General features: G+C 40.7%; 1 long non-coding RNA gene across 2 annotated transcripts in view; it reads right to left on the bottom strand.

Moving 5' to 3' along the window:
• LOC141086098 (uncharacterized) overlaps window positions 1-19,754 on the bottom strand; it is a 187,087-nt gene that overhangs the window by 52,249 nt on the left and 115,084 nt on the right. The window lies entirely within an intron of this gene.

Here is a 19,754-nt window from a genome sequence, read left to right as displayed (position 1 = left end):
GTCTAATACAAAATCTGAAGAATCACATATTTATACACAACACAGCACAGAAATAATGCAATAGTTAAGACAAGTGACGTGAAGCAGAACTATCATTATGGTGGAAGGATAAACAGTTGTGGCCATAAATATTGGAACAGGTCATAGATAAGGAGTATGAAAATTTTATTGTCCTCTGATTGGGGTCTGGTTCTGTGTTGTGATGTCCCCACAAGATCTGAGGAGCAAATTTCTTAACTGACATAAAAATGCATAAACCCATGCTACACATTCATTCCTGCACTGAACGTCACTTGTCTTATCTATTGCATTATTTCTGTGCTGTGTTATGTATAAATATGTGATTCTTCAGATTTTTTGTTAGTCTATGCCTCATGAAGAGACCTGTGTAGTCTCGAAAGCTTGCAATTTGTTACCATCTTATCAGTTAGCCATTAAAAGATATCATCCACAGAGGACTTTCAATTCTAAATATTTTTCTATCTACATTGGGTACGGAAAGTATTCCGATTCCTTTAAATTTTTCACTCTTTGCTTCATTGCAGCCATTTGGTAAATTCAAAAAAGTTCATTTTTTTCTCATTAATGTACACTCTGCACCCCATCGTGACTGAAAAAAACAGAAATGTAGAAATTTTTGCAAATTTATAAAAAAAAAACCTGAAATATCGCATGGTCATAAGTAGTCAGACCCTTTGCTCAGTATTGAGTAGAAGCGCCCTTTTGAGCTAGTACAGCCATGAGTCTTGAGAATTTTTCAGCAAGTTTTTCACAGCTAGATTTGGGTATCCTCTGCCATTCTTCCTTGCAGATCCTCTCCAGTTCCAGCAGGTTGGATGGTGAACGTTGGTGGACAGACATTTTCAGATCTCTCCAGAGATGCTCAATTGGGTTTAGGCCAGGGCTCTGGCTGGGTCAGTCAAGAATGGTCACAGAGTTGTTCCGAAGTCACTCCTTTGTTATTTTAGCTGTGTACTTAGCGTCATTGTCTTGTTGGAAGGAGAACCTTTGGCCAAGTCTGAGGTCCAGAGCACTTTGGAAGAGGATTTCAGCCAGGATATCTCTGCACTTGTCCGCATTCATGTTTCCTTCTATGGCAACCAGTCATCCCTGCAGCTGAAAAACACCCCCATAGCATGATGCTGCCACCACCTCGTTTCACTGTTGGGATTGTATTGGACAGGTGATGAGCAGTGCCTGTTTTTTCCACACATACCACTTAGAATTATCACGAAAAAGGTCTATCTTCGTCTCATCATACCTGAGAATCTTATTTCTCAAAGTCTGGGAGTCCTTCATGTGTTTTTTTAGCAAACTCTATGTGGGCTTTCATATGTCTTGCACTGAGGAGAGGTTTCTGTTGGGCCACTCTGCCTTATGGGCCTGACTGGTGGAGGGCTGCAGTTATAGTTGACTTTGTGGAACTTTCTACCATCTCCCTACTGCATCTGTGGAGCTCAGTCACTGTGAACCATCTTTACTTCAATCACTGAGGCTCTTCTCCAATGATTGCTCAGTTTGGCTGGATTGCCAGGTCTAGGAAGACTTCTGGTGGTTCCAAACTTCTTCTATTTAAGGATTATGGAGGCCACTGTGCTCTTAGGAACCTTGAGTACTGCAGAAATTCTTTTATAACCTTGGCCAGATCTGCCACAATTCTGTCTCTGAGCTCCTTGGCCAGTTCCTTTGACCTTATGATTCTCATTTGGTCTGACATGCACTGTGAGCTGTGATATCTTATATAGACAGGTGTGTGCCTTTCTAAATCAAGTCCTATCTGCTTAATTAAGCACAGCTGGACTCCAATGAAGGAGTAGAACCATCTCAAGGAGGATCACAAGGAAATGGACATCATGTGACTTAAATATGAGTGTCTGGCAAAATGTCTGAATACTTATAACCATGTGATATTTTGTTTTTTCTTTTTTAATAAATTTGCAAATTTTCTACATTTCTGTTTTTTTCAGTCAAGATGGGGTGCAGAGTGTACATTAATGAGAAAAAAATGAACTTTTTTGAATTTACCAAATAGCTGCAAAGAAGCAAAGAGTGAGACATTTAAAGAGGTCTGAATACTTTCCGTGCACACTGTACTGGCTAACACGGTACAAAGATATATATCTTTCCTGTGAGAAATCAGCCCAAATTCTGGCACAGGAGGAAAAACTACACTTAACATCCAGAATTTCAGTTCTGAACTATATACCGTATTTTTCGGACCATAAGACGCACTTTTTTCCCCCAAAATTTTTGGGGAAAGTGGGGGGTGCGTCTTATGGTCGCAATGCACGTACCTGGTGTGGTGGTCACAGCGGGCGAGGCTCTGCGGTGCGGTGGTGGCAGCGGGCGGCGCGGTGCGGTGATGGCAGCGGGCTGTGCTCTGGTGCAGGGGCGGCGGCTCCGCTGGCGTTTCTTCGCAGCCCGGAGGCCCCCCGAACACACCCTTGCTGGGCGCCGCCATGTTGCGGTGGCCTCCGGGAGCATGGACGCCGGCAAGATGGCCGCCGGTCCAGGGACGGCGCATGCGCAGCTTCAGATCTTGTCCCGAGATCTCGGGGGACGAGATCTCGTTGCCGAGATTTGAATCTCGTCCCCTGAGATCTCGGCACGAGATCTGAAGCTGCGCATGCGCCGTCCCCAGACCGGCGGCCATCTTGCCGGCGTCCATGTTCCCGGAGGCCACCGCAACATGGCGGCGCCCAGCAAGGGTGTGTGCGGGGGGCCTCCGGGCTGCGAAGAAACGCCGGCGGAGCCGTCGCCCCTGCACCGGAGCACAGCCAGCTGCCACCACTGCACCGCAGAGTGCCGCCCGCTGCCACCACCGCAGAGCCCACCTGCCCCAGCACAGCTGCCCCTGCCCCAGCACAGCTGCCTCTACCCCAGCACAGCTGCCCCAGCACAGCCCACCCGCCCCTGCCCCAGCGCAGCTGCCCCAGCACAGAGCCGCCGCCACCGCATGAGCCTGGACCACTGAATGACCCTGTGACTACTTCTCCACCTGTGCCGGATCCCTTCCCGGGTAAGCTGAATTCGGACTGTAAGACGGACCCCCATTTGACACATTATTATTTTTTTCCCTACTTTCCTTCTGAAAATTGGGGTGCGTCTTATGGTCCGGTGCGTCTTATAGTCCGAAAAATACGGTAATGTCCCCAAAAGAATATTGGTGGTAAAATGAGTTGTCCAGGATTAAGATATTGGTAACCAAACTTAGGTTAGGTCATCAATATAAACTCAGTAGAGTACCAATTAAAATAATAGTAGCTGAACTGAATGGGTACCCAAGAGTAGCCACTACTCAGTGTATGGAGCTATGGTGTTTCCGTAGGTCACTTAGTTTCGGTCCTGTCACATACTTCTAGACTGACAATTTCCTGTGTGTACAGGGAAAGTTGAGTCAATCTAGCGTATGAGAATGGGCTACTGATCACTTCATCCCAAGCCCCATTTTCAGAAATTTTTTTCATATATAGCATGCATATTAGTATTGAAGGAGACAGTATTATATTCATATCGACCATGGTTCACACAGCATCAATTGTGACAAGTTCCTTCTATGAAGCAGACCAAGAAAAAGTATATGCAACAACTATAGGGATCACCACCAATATTTATAATACAAAAATATATTTTTTTTAATTCCAGAAAACATTGCATGCAAGCACATGGTTAAAAACAATTAAAAAGTCTGTGCAAAAACAGACATTAGAAAGTGAACAAAGAAAATTGGGTCATAATCACATACAATTCAATATTTAAGGTTCTAAAACCCCAGACAAAATATGAAAGTGCAAATGCTCATTAATTAATGAAGTCCCACTACATAGAGATATATATTATTATATTTCAATATTTCAAGTACTGATACCTGTATGCATGCTGTTTACAAATAAATACTGTCATAGACATACAAAATGTGCTAGACGCATGCTTACACAGAGAACCATTAGCAAATATTATTAATGGTACTCCAAGCTCTATGAACATACACCCTGGGACATTCAAATTGCTGCAGCCAATATTACCTCACAGCAGATAGTCAGAGCATATTACCAACACAGGAGCCCTGGAGGCATAGACAAAAATCTCCCCTGCCTCCAACCATGATACCAGGCAGACCCCAAGTGGAAGCACACAGCCGGGTTTTGTGGAACCTAGAACCCACATTTTTCATATATAGCATGCATATTAGTATTGAAGGAGACTGTATTATATTCATATCGACCATGGTTCACACAGCATCAATTGTGACAAGTTCCTTCTATGACAGATGATGGGATATCAGGTCATATATCATCAGCCTATACAATTTGACCCTGAATAGAGAAGGTCACATTTATTTGAGCATAATTTAATTCTACTTGGATTTTACAACAATCAGTATTCTTGAAATTGTTGATTTTTTTTGTAATTAGCTCTGAACAAAGTCAGTTACACGTAGAGTAGAGTTGAACAGTTGAAGACAGATAAAAGGTTAAAAAAATCTTAATTGCTCATCACTCCATCTGGCCCTGCTGCTCCCTGACCACTGTCTATTTGATACAGTGCCGCATAGCCTGCGGGCAGGCCATGGAAGAAACTCCACATGCTCAGTGACTTCTGGAGTTTGGTCGCGGCCAGAGGTCCTGGCATAGAGTGAACACCAGGTTGGAGATGTAGAGTAACAGAGGTATACAGAAATGGAAAGTGGGCAGGAAGCAGCGGGGGGTGAATGGTGAGGTGAGTAGGGGTTTGTTTTTATCTTTTTACCTCTTATGCTTATTATGCTCTGGGGTTTAGAGAGACCGTGCAGCATGATAGTGAACATTCAGTTTGCAGAGAATAACTTTTCTGCAAATTGAATTTACTGACAAAACCTGAACAATTTTTTAATTCAGATTTGTCAGATTTGCTCATCTTTAATACTGGAAGCTAATTAACTAATATAACACAATTTTGATAAATCATGCTCAACATTTTATGGCTATCCTATACAGTATGTCTGTAATGGAGCAGGCTCCAACATTCCTTACAAAATTGATGCGTTACTAAAAAATTTTACTTAAAAAATGCCAGTGCTTTAACAAATTTAGACAATGTAGGCTGCCAGTGGGGAGACAGCTAATTTGATTGCAATATTCAAAATAAAGTTGTAATTTTAACTGTAATTGATTGCCCAACAGAACATTGATTTTTCACAATAAATTTAATGTAATTTCAAATGAAAACTGTACAACAGTTAAAAAGTTTTTCTCTTTATTCATATGGCCAAGTATCAGAAAAGGAAAAAGAGGTATAAAATATGCAAAGGATACTATTAAGTAGAACAAGAACGTGATGACTGATCCAAAAAGAGTGCATATCCCTTGGCAGAGTACTGTGACATGAATTGAATCTAAGTGCACTCTGTACTTAGCTTGTTTCATCCATAAAGGAATTTTTAAAGGCAATTTAGTTTGAAATTGCTGTCAGATTTTAGCAACTGCCTTTCAGCATTACTACAAAGAATATACTTATGCATATTGGCACTTTGTAAATTCTAAATTCTGTAAAATCATAGGTTGGTGCTCATTCATGCTGAACTCTTCCCAATTTTTTCTTAAGATGTGATTTGAATTTGTACAATAGTATCTAAATATTATCTGAACCACAAATCCGACCACCCAAAAATCATATTCAAATTGCAATATAATGTATATACATTTTTCATGTCTATTTCCTTGACTCTCTCATGTCAATATCAGCCTTCAAGAGCATGGAAATATTTTAATTAATTAATTGCAAAAAGAAAAAATTCTGACTGCACATCAGAAAATGTATACTATGTAATGTTTTGCAAATATTTGCTGATGACTAGCCAGTAGTATAGAACTATTTTATTTATGTGTTAAGACTAAATAGAGTTTGTGTATTTCATTCATTTGCTATTTTGTTTCATATTAAGCACCAAAAAGAATGCATTGTGTATTATATAATTTGAAGGTTTTATATGCATTTTATTTGCAAGCACATTTTATATATGTTAAATGTTAACGTTTTATATAATTTGTATGTATCCAAGCTTATATTCAGACATGTTCATTGGCTTTAATATATGGTGCCATTTAATAACAATGTGATATAATGAAATAAAGAACAAAATGTTCATGAGAGAAAATAACTGAATTTAATTATGTGTATTGGATTGAAGAAGTCTTATTCCTGTCACATTTAGAACAGAAAAGCTGACTTCAAAAGAAGATGAAAACAAACAAACATAAATCCTGATGTCTCTTGATTAAAAAAAAAATCAAAGAATATAGTTAGGATAGTAGTCGCCCTCACAATTAAAGATGAATATGAATGAATGAATTTTGTGAGAACGTATTAAACACTTAGGTAAATTCTTCAAGTACCACTTAAAAAAAAAAAAAAAAAATAGAAAATAACTAATAAAATTAACTGTTGAGCTCCTGGTTGCACTGCTATTTTTATCTTGACTAATATGTCACACTACGCTATGAATAATAACGAGTATGCTACAAAATTTGACCCCCAAAAAAGCATTTTGCTAAACCATTCACTTGTATTAGGCATATGTTCATAACTTTGTTTTGTGTTGTTACTCAGTTATTCCTCCTAGAAATGTATAATTTGACAACTGAGTATTTCCAGTTGGGGCCATGTCATTACACACAAAGACATTGAGTCAGTATAAGATGCCCAAGCATCTGTTCCCACTCACTATGGCATCCTACAGCCAATTGTGGGTCCTGGCTGGGTGTTAGTGTTGCGAGTGCCTTGTGCCCATGCAGGCCACAGGTAGCCAATGGTATTGACTGGCCAGGGCTATGAATTCCACAGATTAGCAAAGGAGATTTCTGTTCAAACATGTGAACTTTACTGAACTTGATGAGCGTTTTATACAAAGGATAGCGAGTACACAGTCTTAAGCCGGTTTCATACACAGCAAGAAGCTTTTTCACTGACATCATCCTTCCACTGTAGTCTGTTCCAGGGCCAATATAGCACACTGCTTTGCCCTACTTCATCACATGACAGTTCAACAAGTTTCTCTATACCCACTTGGCGACTCTGCGTCCTATTGCTATGGACGACCAGGATCTACCACTTGGGACCTTCAGTAGTCCCTCAGTCTAGGTCCTCTTTAGATCCTTACCGTACCGTAAGGTAAAACATAACTTTTAATTCAAACTATTAAAGAACTAAGTTAAAATCTGCTGAGCTAGTGAGTATCCACTACTAGCATATTAATAAGTGGACTATCTGATCCTCTGGATTTATCTCTAATTTCCTATATAATATTATTTATTCCATAGAGTTGGTGCGGCCACTACCACTACTCTCATTAGGAGTCTATGCACACTCCACTAGCTAGCTACTATAACAACTCCTAGGCCTCCCCGACATGTTTCACCAGCTGAACTAGCTTCATCAGGGTATTAGGCTGGACTGAGCAAGCACATGGCTAACTGGATCTTTTAAAAACTTTGGTATGATGCATAAACAAGGGACTAATGCGGTCAACAAATCAGAACACTCCAAGTGTTACACCAATCACAGCTGACATTGCTAAACATTCCGGTGTCATATATTACAAAAAATCCATCTATATTGTTCATAAAGACTCAAAATATCATTAAGGATACTCCTAAAACATTCATGAATGAATACATTTCTTTCTTTCAGCCACAGGACTTTATTCTGTCTGAGTCTTTTTTTTACAATTTAACTATATGGTTAGTAATGGGGGTGTCTCATAGACGCCTCTCAATTACTAACCTGTGGGATTGATGTCAGGGGTCATAAAACAGCTGACATCAACCCCACAACCATTACACCATTTACCACCACCCCAGGGTGAGTGGGAAGAGCTGGCCAAAGTGGCAGAATTGGCACATCAAATAAATGCACCTATTCTGGGATGGCTGCAGGCTGATATATTTAGGCTGAGTGAGCAATATCCAAGGCCAATTAATAGTCTGAGAATACCAGCCCTCAGCTGTGTACTTTAGCTTGGCTGGTTGTCAAAAATGGGGGGACCCCATGCAGTTTTTTAAATTGTTTATTTAAATAATTAAAAAAGAAACATCATGATACCCCTCCACTCTTGATAACCAGCCAAGATAATGCTCACAGCAAAGGGTTGCAGCAGTTATCAAAATCAGAAGAGACCCCAAATCATTTATTTTTATTTTTTATTTTTAGCACAGGCAGTGGCTGAATATTCCCATCAGCGGCGCCTGCTCTCACTTTTATCAGCGACAGCAGGCATAGGCTAATGGGAGTAGTACACTCATCAGCAAATGCATGTGAATGGAGGTTATCTTTTTACCGCTGGTCACAGTCGCTGGCTAACCCTGTCATCTGACAGCATTGGAACCACAATTCTCTGACTGGTGGTAATGATTTTAATGCCGATAAGAGGGGCTAGAGTTTCTCACACTGTCATGCAAATGACAGCATGGGAAAAACCTGATGCTTGGGGTGCCGAACCCACACAATAGCACGGACTTCTTGGAAAAGTCCATATTCTGGGTCTGTGTCAGAACACTAGGTTTTTGGTACGGACTATGAACTTTACTGTTCGGGTTCGCCCATCTCTGTTTACAACTTACATCATAGAATAAATTGCTGTAAAAATTCCAAATCGGTTAAAAAAACGCATCAATAGGGAATCTTTTGGATCTTCAAATCATCAAGGTTAACACCTGAGGGCCTCAATGAATTCATTGAAAACACCTTCACATTAGAGATGAGGGAATATTTTAATGTTTGGTTCGGATTACAATTGCTGAATTTGCAATATTTGCCCATTTATTCATTGAATATTCGCCAAACACAGCTGGACGCCATTCAAGTCAATGGGAGGCAAAAACAAACGGAAGCACAACACCTTCAGACCGCCCCAAAAGCTGCCAAAACACATAAAATTAAGGGAAGACAGCAGGAAAGTGGCCTCAATTCACCCACTGTACAAATTGTAGCATGGCAAGGCAGCAATCAGCCATGCATGAGGTATCGGGGTCTGTGCCAACATTTACAGCTTTCATTTGAATGTCAAAGTAAGATGAGGTGGGTGATGGATCTATGTTGGCCCGCTGTGCTGGGAGTCCTGATGCCACATGCAACAGCTCAACCTACTTTTATGCTCAGCTATACTCAGGTGGCACAAATATCAGTTTTGTAGACTACTCTTGCCAGAAAATGCTAAGGATAGTAACACGGGTAGTTGATTCAAGGGGAGTAGAGGTCTAATGGTCTTGGTGGCTCACTGCTACAGGCAACATGCATGAAGGAGACCCAACCAGAAGTTTACACATTTACCAAAATTATTGGCAGACACCACCAAAGTGGCATAGATTTCACTGCATTATAGATAGCATAATAGGGACTGACAGGTCTTCCACTACACTCAACCCAGCAGATGGACACCCAACCAGAAGTCTTCACATTTCCAAAAAATATTGTCACACACCACCAAAGTTGCATCAATTTCACAAGAGTAGAAATAGTTTAATAGGGATCGACATCTCTTCCACTACAGCCAACCCATCACATGAGCACCTAACCAGGAGGGTTCACATTTCCAAAAATTAGGGCCTGACACCACTGAATTTGCATCAATTTCACCAGAGTACAAATAGTATAATGGAGAATGATATCTCTTTCACTACAGCCAACCCAGCAGGTGGAGAGACACAATCATGATGTAGACTCAATTAGGAGTCTTCAAGTTTCAAAAAATGAGGCCCTGACACCACCAAAGTGGCATAAATTTCATGATTCATGAGAGAAGAAATAGCAGAGACCGACATGTCTTCCACAACAGCCAACCCAACAAATGCAGACCAACCATGACTGTTCACATTTCCACAAATTTGTGTTAACATCTGCAGTAGCAGGCACACAAGCCACACTAAAGATATCACAGAGTGCAGTTACGAGAGATTAAAGCGGAACACTAAAAAATGCAATATTGCCTAGTCTGTACAGGCTGCGATTGGGGTGCAAAAGTCCTTGGAGATCCATGACTTGTTCATCTTGATGAAAGTTAGGCGGTCTACACTTTCAGAGGACAGCCGGCTGCGCTTATCCATCAGGACACCTCCAGCAGCGCTGAAGACATGTTCTGAGAGAATTCTGGCTGCCAGGCATAATAAAACTTAGAAGGCGTGAGAAGCGATCTCAGGCCACTCATCCATTATTTGAAGACCAAAATGTGAAAGGGTCCAAACCCTCCCTGATGGTATTGATATTCAGTTCTAAATACTCCTGCACCATCCTCTCTATGTGTAAGACTTGGACTCTGTTGTGCTGGTGCACGAGCTGGTCTAAAAAAATTGTCAAAGGACTCACAGAAATTGCTTCTTCCAGTTACACTACTTCAGCTGCTGCTGCTAATGTTTTCGCATTGACGAATAGATGTGCCAGAGGTTGGAAGTCTAGAGCTGTGATCCACACTCTGACTCACTGCTGTCTTGGGGAAAAGCTCTCTAAGGCTATGTGCCCATGTAGCGTTTTAATCCGGACACTCAAAACCGGACTCCATCCCAGAAATCGCGTTTTTTAGTGCAATTTTACCGCGATTATGTTCGCGATTTTGCCGCGATTTTCGCGTGCGATATTCAAGCACTTTCCAAGCGATTTGAAGCATCGCTTGGAAAGTGATTGACAGGTTGGTCACACTAGTCAAACATAGTGTTTGACAAGTGTGACCAGCTTTTTACTATTGAGGCTGCCTATGCGGCATCAATAGTAAAAGATAGAATGTTAAAAATGATAAAAAAATAAAAAAATGTGGTATATTTACCTTCCGACGTCCCGCGCAGTCTCAGCGACGCTCCCGTTCCCAGCGATGCCTTGCGAGACCTGTGATGACGTTGGTCTCGCATTGCTATAGCGATCTCACGAGACCACTAAAGTAACGTGAGACTACGTCATCACAGGACCTTGCCGCAAGGCATTACTGGGAATGCTGTGGCCCGGGAAGGCTGCAAGTGACGCCGGAAGGTAAATATACCTCGATTTTTTATTTTTTATTCTTTTTTTTACAGGGGTATGGTACCCAGGGCCTGGAGGACAGTCTCCTCTCCTCCACACCGTGGGTACCAACCGCACATGAGACGCTTAACTTCGCGTATGGTGGGCATAGCCACATGCGGGAAGTAAGCGGTTCTCATGCATTCCTATGGGTACGGAATCGCGGCAATTCTTTGTGATTCCGCAAAAAAGAATGAGCATGCTGTGTTTTTTCCGCGATGCGATTCCACCGCGGAAAAAAGCGCAGCATTAGCACAGCATGTGCGGAATGCCATAGGAATGCATGGGGTGCATTCTGTACGAGTTTTTAAATGTTTTGCAGCATTTTCACGCCAAAAATTGCGGCAAAAACGCTTAAAAATCGCATCGTGGGCACACAGCCTTAAGGTTGTGTAAGAGCGTGTTTCAAAACACTATCATTCGTGGGTCTCTTTCCAGGATGGGAAGTATATGGCAAAATTTGGTCTTATATCGTGGATGTAACAGAGTGGCAACCCAGTAGTCAGCACTATTTGAAATCATAACTATACTAGGATCATGTTGCAGATAGTGCAGCAAGAAGGAACTCATATGTCGGGCTCTTCCATGAGGTCAAAGCCCATGCTGTGTTGGAGGCTGAGAAACAATGATGCTTGTTTCCTCTGTCTCCTCCCACCTATTCTTTCTATTCCTAAGCTTGTCCTTATCACCTCTCTGTGTGCGTGCCATAGGTGGGGTAATCGAACCAGGAAGATTTGAAGTATCAGCTGCTCTTATCCCGGCTAGTCAGCGGAAGAGTGAGATTCTGCAATGTGCACCATCTTGGGGGCGGTGCTGAGACTATTCTATGTGTTAACTGTCTGTTTTGTGGTTGAATAAAGCATTGTCACACTGTTTTACCCTCACCCTGTGTTGTCTGAGTAGCGTTACGCCCATGTTAAAAGGAGAGCAGGCATTCGGTGGGACGATCCCTGGTCCATGCTGTTTCGGCTATCGGACCAGGCGCCCGCTGACCCCCCGTGTCTCCACAGGGAGATTGGTGACCTTGGAAAGGGCCACACTTCTGCATGTGCTAGTCTCTAGTGCGCTTGTATGGTGCATTCATGGAAACGCCAAGAACTATCAATTTCCCTCTACTCCTCTTTGGTCAGACCTCATCTGGAATATTGTGTCCAGTTTTGGGCACCACATTTTAAAAAAGACATCAACAAACTGGAGCAAGTTCAGAAAAGAGCAACCAGAATGGTGACCGGTCTGCAAACCCTGTCTTATGAGGAAAGGTTGCAGGATTTGGGATTGTTTAGTTTTCAAAAGAGAAGACTGAGAGGAGACTTAATAGCTGTCTACAAATATCTAAAGGGCTGTCACATTGTAGAAGGACCAACTTTATTCTCATTTGCACAAGGAAAGACTAGAAGAAATGGGATGAAACTGAATGGGAGGAGACACAGATTAGATATTAGAAAAAACTTTTTGACAGTTAGAGTGATTAATGAGTGGAACAAGCTGCCACGAGAAGTGGTGAGTTCTCCTTCAATGGAAATCTTCAAACAGAGGCTGGACAGACATCTGACTGGGATGATTTAGCGAATCCTGCTTTGAGCAGGGGGTTGGACCAGATGGCCCAGGAGGTCCCTTCCAACTCTACGATTCTATGATTCTATGATTCTATGATTCTATCTCATGGCCCAGATTGACATATGCCATGGATTGTATACGGCACTCATAAAGTCATTGGTGCTCAAGTGGGGTATCAATCCCAATATCAATATAACTAAAAAACTTAGCACTCAAAATGTATCATGTTGAAAAAAGGTTCCAATTTATTTTGCATACAGTGATCAATTAAATGTTTTTGGTCTTTGTATAGAACTTCATCAGAAACTATGGAGATATACCAAAGAAATATGTGCCAAAAAAGTGACAAGTGCAAATACAGTTGGGAAAAAAAAGGATTTAGTCAGCCACCAATTGTGCAAGGTCTCCCACTTAAAAAGATGGGAGGCCTGTAATTAACATCACAGGTAGACCACAACTATGAGAGTCAAAATGAGAAACCAAATCCAGAAAATCACTTTGTTTGATTTCGCAAAATATATTTTGCAAATTATGGTGGAAAATAAGTATTTGGTCATTAACAAAAGTTCATCTCAATATTTACCCTCTTTTAAGAGTTTAATAATCCTCTCCTTTGTTTCAATTGACATCTCTCATGTTGGAGCCATGATTCATGTCAGTCCACTTGGTGCAACAGCTCTACAAGGTGTGCTCACTCCTTTTTAGATGCAGACTAACAAGCAGATCTAATTTGATGCAGGTGTTAGTTTTGGGAATGAAAATTTACAGGGTGATTCCATCATTTTTTCCTCAGAATTGAGTGATTCCATAATTTTTTCTCTATGCTTGGCTTAAAAAAGTAACCATTACTGACTACCACATTTTCTGTTCTTGATTTCTTTTAGTGTTTCTTAAAGCCAGAGAGTTGCCATTTGAATTGACTTTAGTTTTGCGCCATGTCTGCGATCTCCTTTTTTTACAAAATTAAACAACTGAATGAACATCCTCTAAGGCTGGTGATTCCATAATTTTTGGCAGGGGTTGCATATCCTTTGTTGGCAATGACAGAGGTCAAACATTTTCCCGTCACACATAGCGACGCTACAACGATCCCGACAATGATACGACATGGCAGGGATCATTGGCGCATCGCTATGTGATCGCTGTTGGTGGTATGTTGGCCCATGCCCTCCATACAGATCTCTAGAGCAGTGATGTTTTGGGCCTGTCGCTGGGCAACATGGATTTCCAAATTCCTCCAAAGGTGTTCTATGGGGTTGGCTTTGGCTAGGTCACTCCAGGACCTTCATATGCTTCTTACGAAGCCACTCCGTCATTACCATGACAGTGTGCTTGAGATAGTTATCATGCTAAAAGACCCATCCACGTTTAATTTTCATTACCCTTGCTGATGGAAGGAGGTTTGCACTGAAAATCTCACAATACATGGCCCCATTCATTCTTGCATGTACACGGATCAGTCATCCTGGTCCCTTTGCAGAGAAACATCCCCAAAGCATGATGCTGCCACCCCCATGCTTCACAGTAGGTATGGTGCTTTTTGGATGCAACTCAGCATTCTGTCTCATCCAAATCTGACGAGTTTTATTTCTACCAAACAGTTCTACTTTAGTTTCATCAGACCATATGACATTCTCTCAATACTCTTCTCGATAATCCAAATGCTCTCTAGCAAACTTCAGACGGACCCGGCATGTACTGGCTTATGCACGGGGACTTGTCTGACACTGCAGGATCTGAGTCCCTGGCAGCATAGTGTGTTACTGATGGTAGCCTTTGTTATAGTGGTCCCAGCTCTATGCAGGTCCTTCACTAGGTCCTCCCATGTGGTTCTGGGATTTTTGCTCACTGTGATCATTTTGACCCCACAGGTTAAGATCTTGCATGGGGTCCAAGATCGAGGGAGATTATCAGTGGTCTTGTATGTCTTCCATTTTCTTATTATTACTCCCACAGTTGATTTCATCACACCAAGCTGCTTTCCTATTGCAGATTCAGTCTTCCCAGTCTGGTGCAGGGCTACAATTTTGTTTCTGGTGTCCTCCGACAGCTCTTTGGTCTTCACCCTAGTAGAGCTTGGAGTGTGACTATTTTATACTAATAACAAGTTCAAACAGGTGCCATTACTACAGATAATGAGTGGAGGACAAAGGAGCCTCTTAAAGAAGTTACATGTCTGTGAGAGACAGAAATCTTGCATGTTTTTAGGTGACCAAATACTTATTTTCCACCATAACTTGAAAAATAAATCTTGCCAAATCAGACAAGTTGATTTTCTGGATTTGATTTCTCATTTTAAGTCTCATTGTTGTGGTCTATCTATGATGTCAACTACAGGCCCCTCTCATCTTTTTAAGTGGGAGAAGTTGCACAATTGGTTGCTGACTAAATACATTTTTTCCCCACTGTACATCAAAATAATATGGTGGTGACGAACATCAAAACTGGTTGACGTCATTGTATAGATAACACAGATCTACAAAAAAAGGCGACTTTGTGTTTTTCTGAATCATCTTTTGTCCTGATTTAAAAAATGTATATTGTTTTTCTGTAGGACGTATAGTTTTCCAGCATCATTATTACAAAGTATATGAAATATACTGGCGACATTAAAAAAACAGTAATCTACATATCAGATAAAAAGCTTCACCTTACAAAACAGTTTTTATTGAACCAAAATAATTTCACATGCAAAATAGAAACCAAAATATGAGCAGAAATTAAATGTGGTTGACATTAGACTGTCGTTGATAAGATTTTTCAGGGTTGCCCCTTTAACATCCAACAATAATTATAGAACATGGTTATTAATCTCATTTGTTCATCACTTGTTCACAATGGCATTTAAGTAGAGTCAAGCAGTTTCACATAGAACTTCTCATAAGCCCTAGATACAACTGATCTTGGATAACCATGTTCTCAAAAGCGTGATGTCATATGTCTTGCCTCCTGTCTTTATTTATTTAGCTCAGATCAATTTCTCTTAAGGTACTGTCACACTTAGCGAGGTACCAGCGATCCCGACCAGCGATATGATGCAGTCAGGATCGCTGGTACATCGCTAAGTGGTCGCTAGTGAGCTGCCACACAGGCAGATCTCACCAGTGACATCTCTGGGGACGGGGGTCGCTACTTACCTGTCAGACGAGGCGATCCTGACGTTCTCCCGCCCGGCTCCACGTGTCGCTCGTCTCCACAGCAGGAAGCCAGAGGAGGAAGCTGATGACGAGAAACGGCTCAGGACGTTCTCGCGCAATTAGCGATAACCAGCGGGGGAGCGGTCGGAGGTAAGTATCAGACATAGCGATATCGCTAGCAATATCGCTATAACATCACAAAAACCAGTGATGCTATAGCGATATTGCTAGCGATATCGCTTAGTGTGACGGGGTCTTTAATGTGGGAAAATTGCCCAACAGGTATTCTGTATTTTAACCCAACAATGCATGACAGTAGAAATCTACGCTTTCATATAACATGAACCTTTTAGGCCCATGTGCAAGTTGACTGATTTAACTGATTTTTCCTTCTTATCTATATAAGACACCATTGTTGATTTGTTCCTGAAACCAAAGACACTATCATAAAGTGCTTGCTGTGGATGCTGCTTTATCACAGGAGGAATATCTTGTCTATTTGGCTTCATAGAACCAACAAATATAATATTTTTTCCTAGCAAAAAATCGCACAGATCAATATTAGTGAAGTAATTGTCCACTGTTATGTAATGTCAGAACCTAGGTCTTTCAGCACTGGTGCACCAACTTCTTTACCACAGTGGATAAGCCCATTTATCCCATAATTAGCAGAATCACACATTCAGAATATTTTCAGTCTAAAATTGTCTGGTTTACTAGACATATATTGAATGAACTTGCAACGTCCTCTGAAGGCAACAAGTTGCTCATCTACTGTCACTTTATGACTAGTATTGTAGAGCATGGTACAATTCCTGATAAAAATATTCCAAATGTAACTAATAGGGGCTAGTTGATCTGTTTCCAACCTCGTAGGACATGTTCGCTTAGCATTAAATCGAAGGCTTCTCCGAATATCCTCATATCTATTCACTGACAGTGTTGCTTTGCAGCATGGATCAGAATATGGGTCCAGAAATAATTCTCTGATAGGCACATCATAAGATTTTTTACAAAAGTGTTAGTCCAATATAAGCATAAAGTTCTTCTTGTGAGATATTTTTCCATGTTTGGTTTGTTCCAGAAGCAATAAGTCTTCCTTCTAAGTTTGTATATAAACCAAATCATTTCCAATATCAGAAAAAAATTCACCTACAAAAAAGACACAAACTGAAGAGTATATGATAAACATAATATGGGCCTAAAAGGCCAGTGTCACAGAAATGTGTGTTTTTCCAAGAGACCATTTTTATTAAAGAAAATGCCTATTGCATAAAACTATATCGACAACTGGAAATTCAAATTACCAAAAACTACAAACCTGAGATTTAAAATTTTAAGTTAAGTAATTTGCAGAAAATGGCAAAAAAGTAAGCTAACGGGCCTAAAAGGCCCGTGTTATGCATCATAGGGTTTAGGAGTGTGGATGAAAGCTTTGGTTATGCTTATTGGCATTTTTCATCTGGAAGATCTTTAAGTCCAAGAAACTAACTGAAAAAGAAGAAATATTGAAAGTAAGATGAATATTCAAGAGGTTGTCATTCAATTTTTCAATTAAAGAAAGGGCTTCGAAGCTGTTCAGTGCCTGTGCAAAAATATCATCTATGAAGCGTAACCACTTGAAAGCATGATTCTGAAAGTCAGTTGATGGGTACATATGTAAGTTCTTCCACCAACCAAGGAACAGGTTGGCAAAGGAGAGCACACAATGTGCACCCATTGCAGTGCCGGAAACTTGTTTGAGAAAAGAATTAATCAAAAACAAAATAGTTGTGTGTTAGCACAAAATTTAGAAAGTCAATGATGAATGAGTGATGCATATAGTTACCTCCACTGTGCTGATCCAGAAAATATGTAACCGCAGCCCGACCATTCTGATGCGCAATGTTAGTATATAACTACTCTACATCAATCATGAGGAAAAAGGCATTATGTGGTAGGACCAGAGAGTCAAGGAGTTATTATAGATGAAATGAGTCCCTAAGATGGGAGGGTAATTCAAATACAAGTGGCTGCAAGAAAAAACAATGTAAGCATATTATTTTTCACACATACCCCCAATTCTTGAAAGTATGGGTCTTCCAGCAGGGCAATCCATATTTTTGTTAATATTTAGGAGGATATAAAACTTTGGAATTGTAGATTTTCTGATATGGATATAATCCTTTTCTAACTTAATAACACCAAGATCCAGGACGCTATCAGGTTCAAGTTTGAGAGAAAAGATGGCAGTAGGATCTGATGGAAAGTCTGAAATAATATTTAGTGCTACTTAATTGTCCTTGGACTTCACAGAATACATTCCTCTAGGCCACAAAACTATATTTCCCCCTTTGCTAGTATCCTTAATTAGGAAGGTGTGGCTGTTTTGATGGTTAGATAGGGAATGTCTTTCCGATGGGAACATATTTTAATGATGGTAAATATTGAAAGGTAGTTTCTTAATTTCATCCTTCATGACTTTAAAAAACGTATAAACCAAAGGTACTAGAGATGAGGATAGCAGCTATGAGGAGGGAGATATGTGTGGAAATTTTTACCTATCTGCATGGGGTTGTTTCTCTTGGAGTAGATCAAGAAGATCCACTAAAATATGTCTATTCTTGGGTGAGGAATGGAAAACTTTATTCCTGCAAAATAAACATAAATCTTTAAGTAAAGTGAACTTATCAACAGGTTACATAGGAGAAAAAGTTAGCCTATGTTGTAAAACAGACCTCTCTTGTTTGGTAAGTATATGTGTAGATAAGTTGATAATCTGCAGTTGTGAGTCAATTGGAGTTAGTACTTGCATCTCTTTTTGTTTGTCCGTGTTGCAGTGGTTCTGTTGTATATTGAACCTAATTTTCTGTTTGCGTTTGCTGCACCTAGTCCTTCATCGGTATCAATGGTTATTGAACTTGTTTTTTGTCCAAAATTTCTTTGTCAAACTTGTTAATAGTCTCCTTCAATTTATTTTGAGACAATAAAACTAATTGAGTGTGATCAAATTTGCCTATTTGGGACCGTAAAGATTTGATACATCACTTCAAAGATTGTAAAAATTCTCTGTCATGTTGTAACATCATGTTGACTCTAATAATTAGATATCACCCATCTCATTTTAAAGGGGGCAGTGGCCTCCCAAGCCGGAAAAATTTGGTGTATCTAAAGATGCTTCTTACAAAATTTGAATATTATCAAAAAGATAATTTATTTCAGTTTTTCAATACAAAAAGTGAAACTCATATAATAATATATATTATTAAAATAGAGTCATTACAAATAGAGTGATATATGTCAAGCTTTTATTTCTGTTAATGTTGATGAGTATGGCTTACAGCCAATGAAAACCCAAAGGTCATTATCTCTGTAAATTAGGATACTTTATAACACCAGCTACAAAAATGATTTTAAAATCCGAAATGTTGGCCTACTGAAATGTATGTTCAGTAAATGCACTCAATACTTAATCGGGGCTCATTTTGCATTAATTATTGCATCAAGGCGGTGTGGCATGGAGGTGATCAGCCTATGACAATGCTGAAGTGTTATGGAAGCCCAGGTTGCTTTGATAGCAGCCTTCAGCTCATCTGCATTGTTGGTCTGGTCTCTCTCGTCTTCCTCTTGAAAACACCCCATAGATTCTCTATGGGGTTAAGGTCAGGCGAGTTTGCTGGCCAATCAAGCAAAGTGATACTGTTGTTTTTAGGCCAGTTATTGGTACTTTGGCAGTGTGGACAGGTGCCAAGACCTTCTGGAGAATTAAATTTCCATCTCCAACAAGCTTGTCAGCAGAGAGAAGCATGAAGTGCTCTAATATTTCCTGCTAGACAGCTGCGCTGTCTTTGGTCTTGATAAAATGAAGTGGACCTACACCAGCAGATGACATGGCTCCCCAAACCATCACTGATTGTGGAAACTGTTGTGAATTCCCTGGCTCAGACTTCTGAGCCAAAGCTCCCCCTGCTCCCTCCGGTGGTTACTGGAGGTATTGGAGCTGGCCAGATTGACAGAGGTCTGCCACCTGATGATGATGATGACGATTGGAGATCTGGG

The sequence above is a fragment of the Dendrobates tinctorius genome, unplaced genomic scaffold (genome assembly GCF_039654945.1).
Source record: "Dendrobates tinctorius isolate UK_male_01 unplaced genomic scaffold, ASM3965494v1 ptg000030l, whole genome shotgun sequence".
Lineage (NCBI taxonomy): Eukaryota > Metazoa > Chordata > Amphibia > Anura > Dendrobatidae > Dendrobates > Dendrobates tinctorius.
This window is presented reverse-complemented; position numbering and strand designations above follow the sequence as displayed.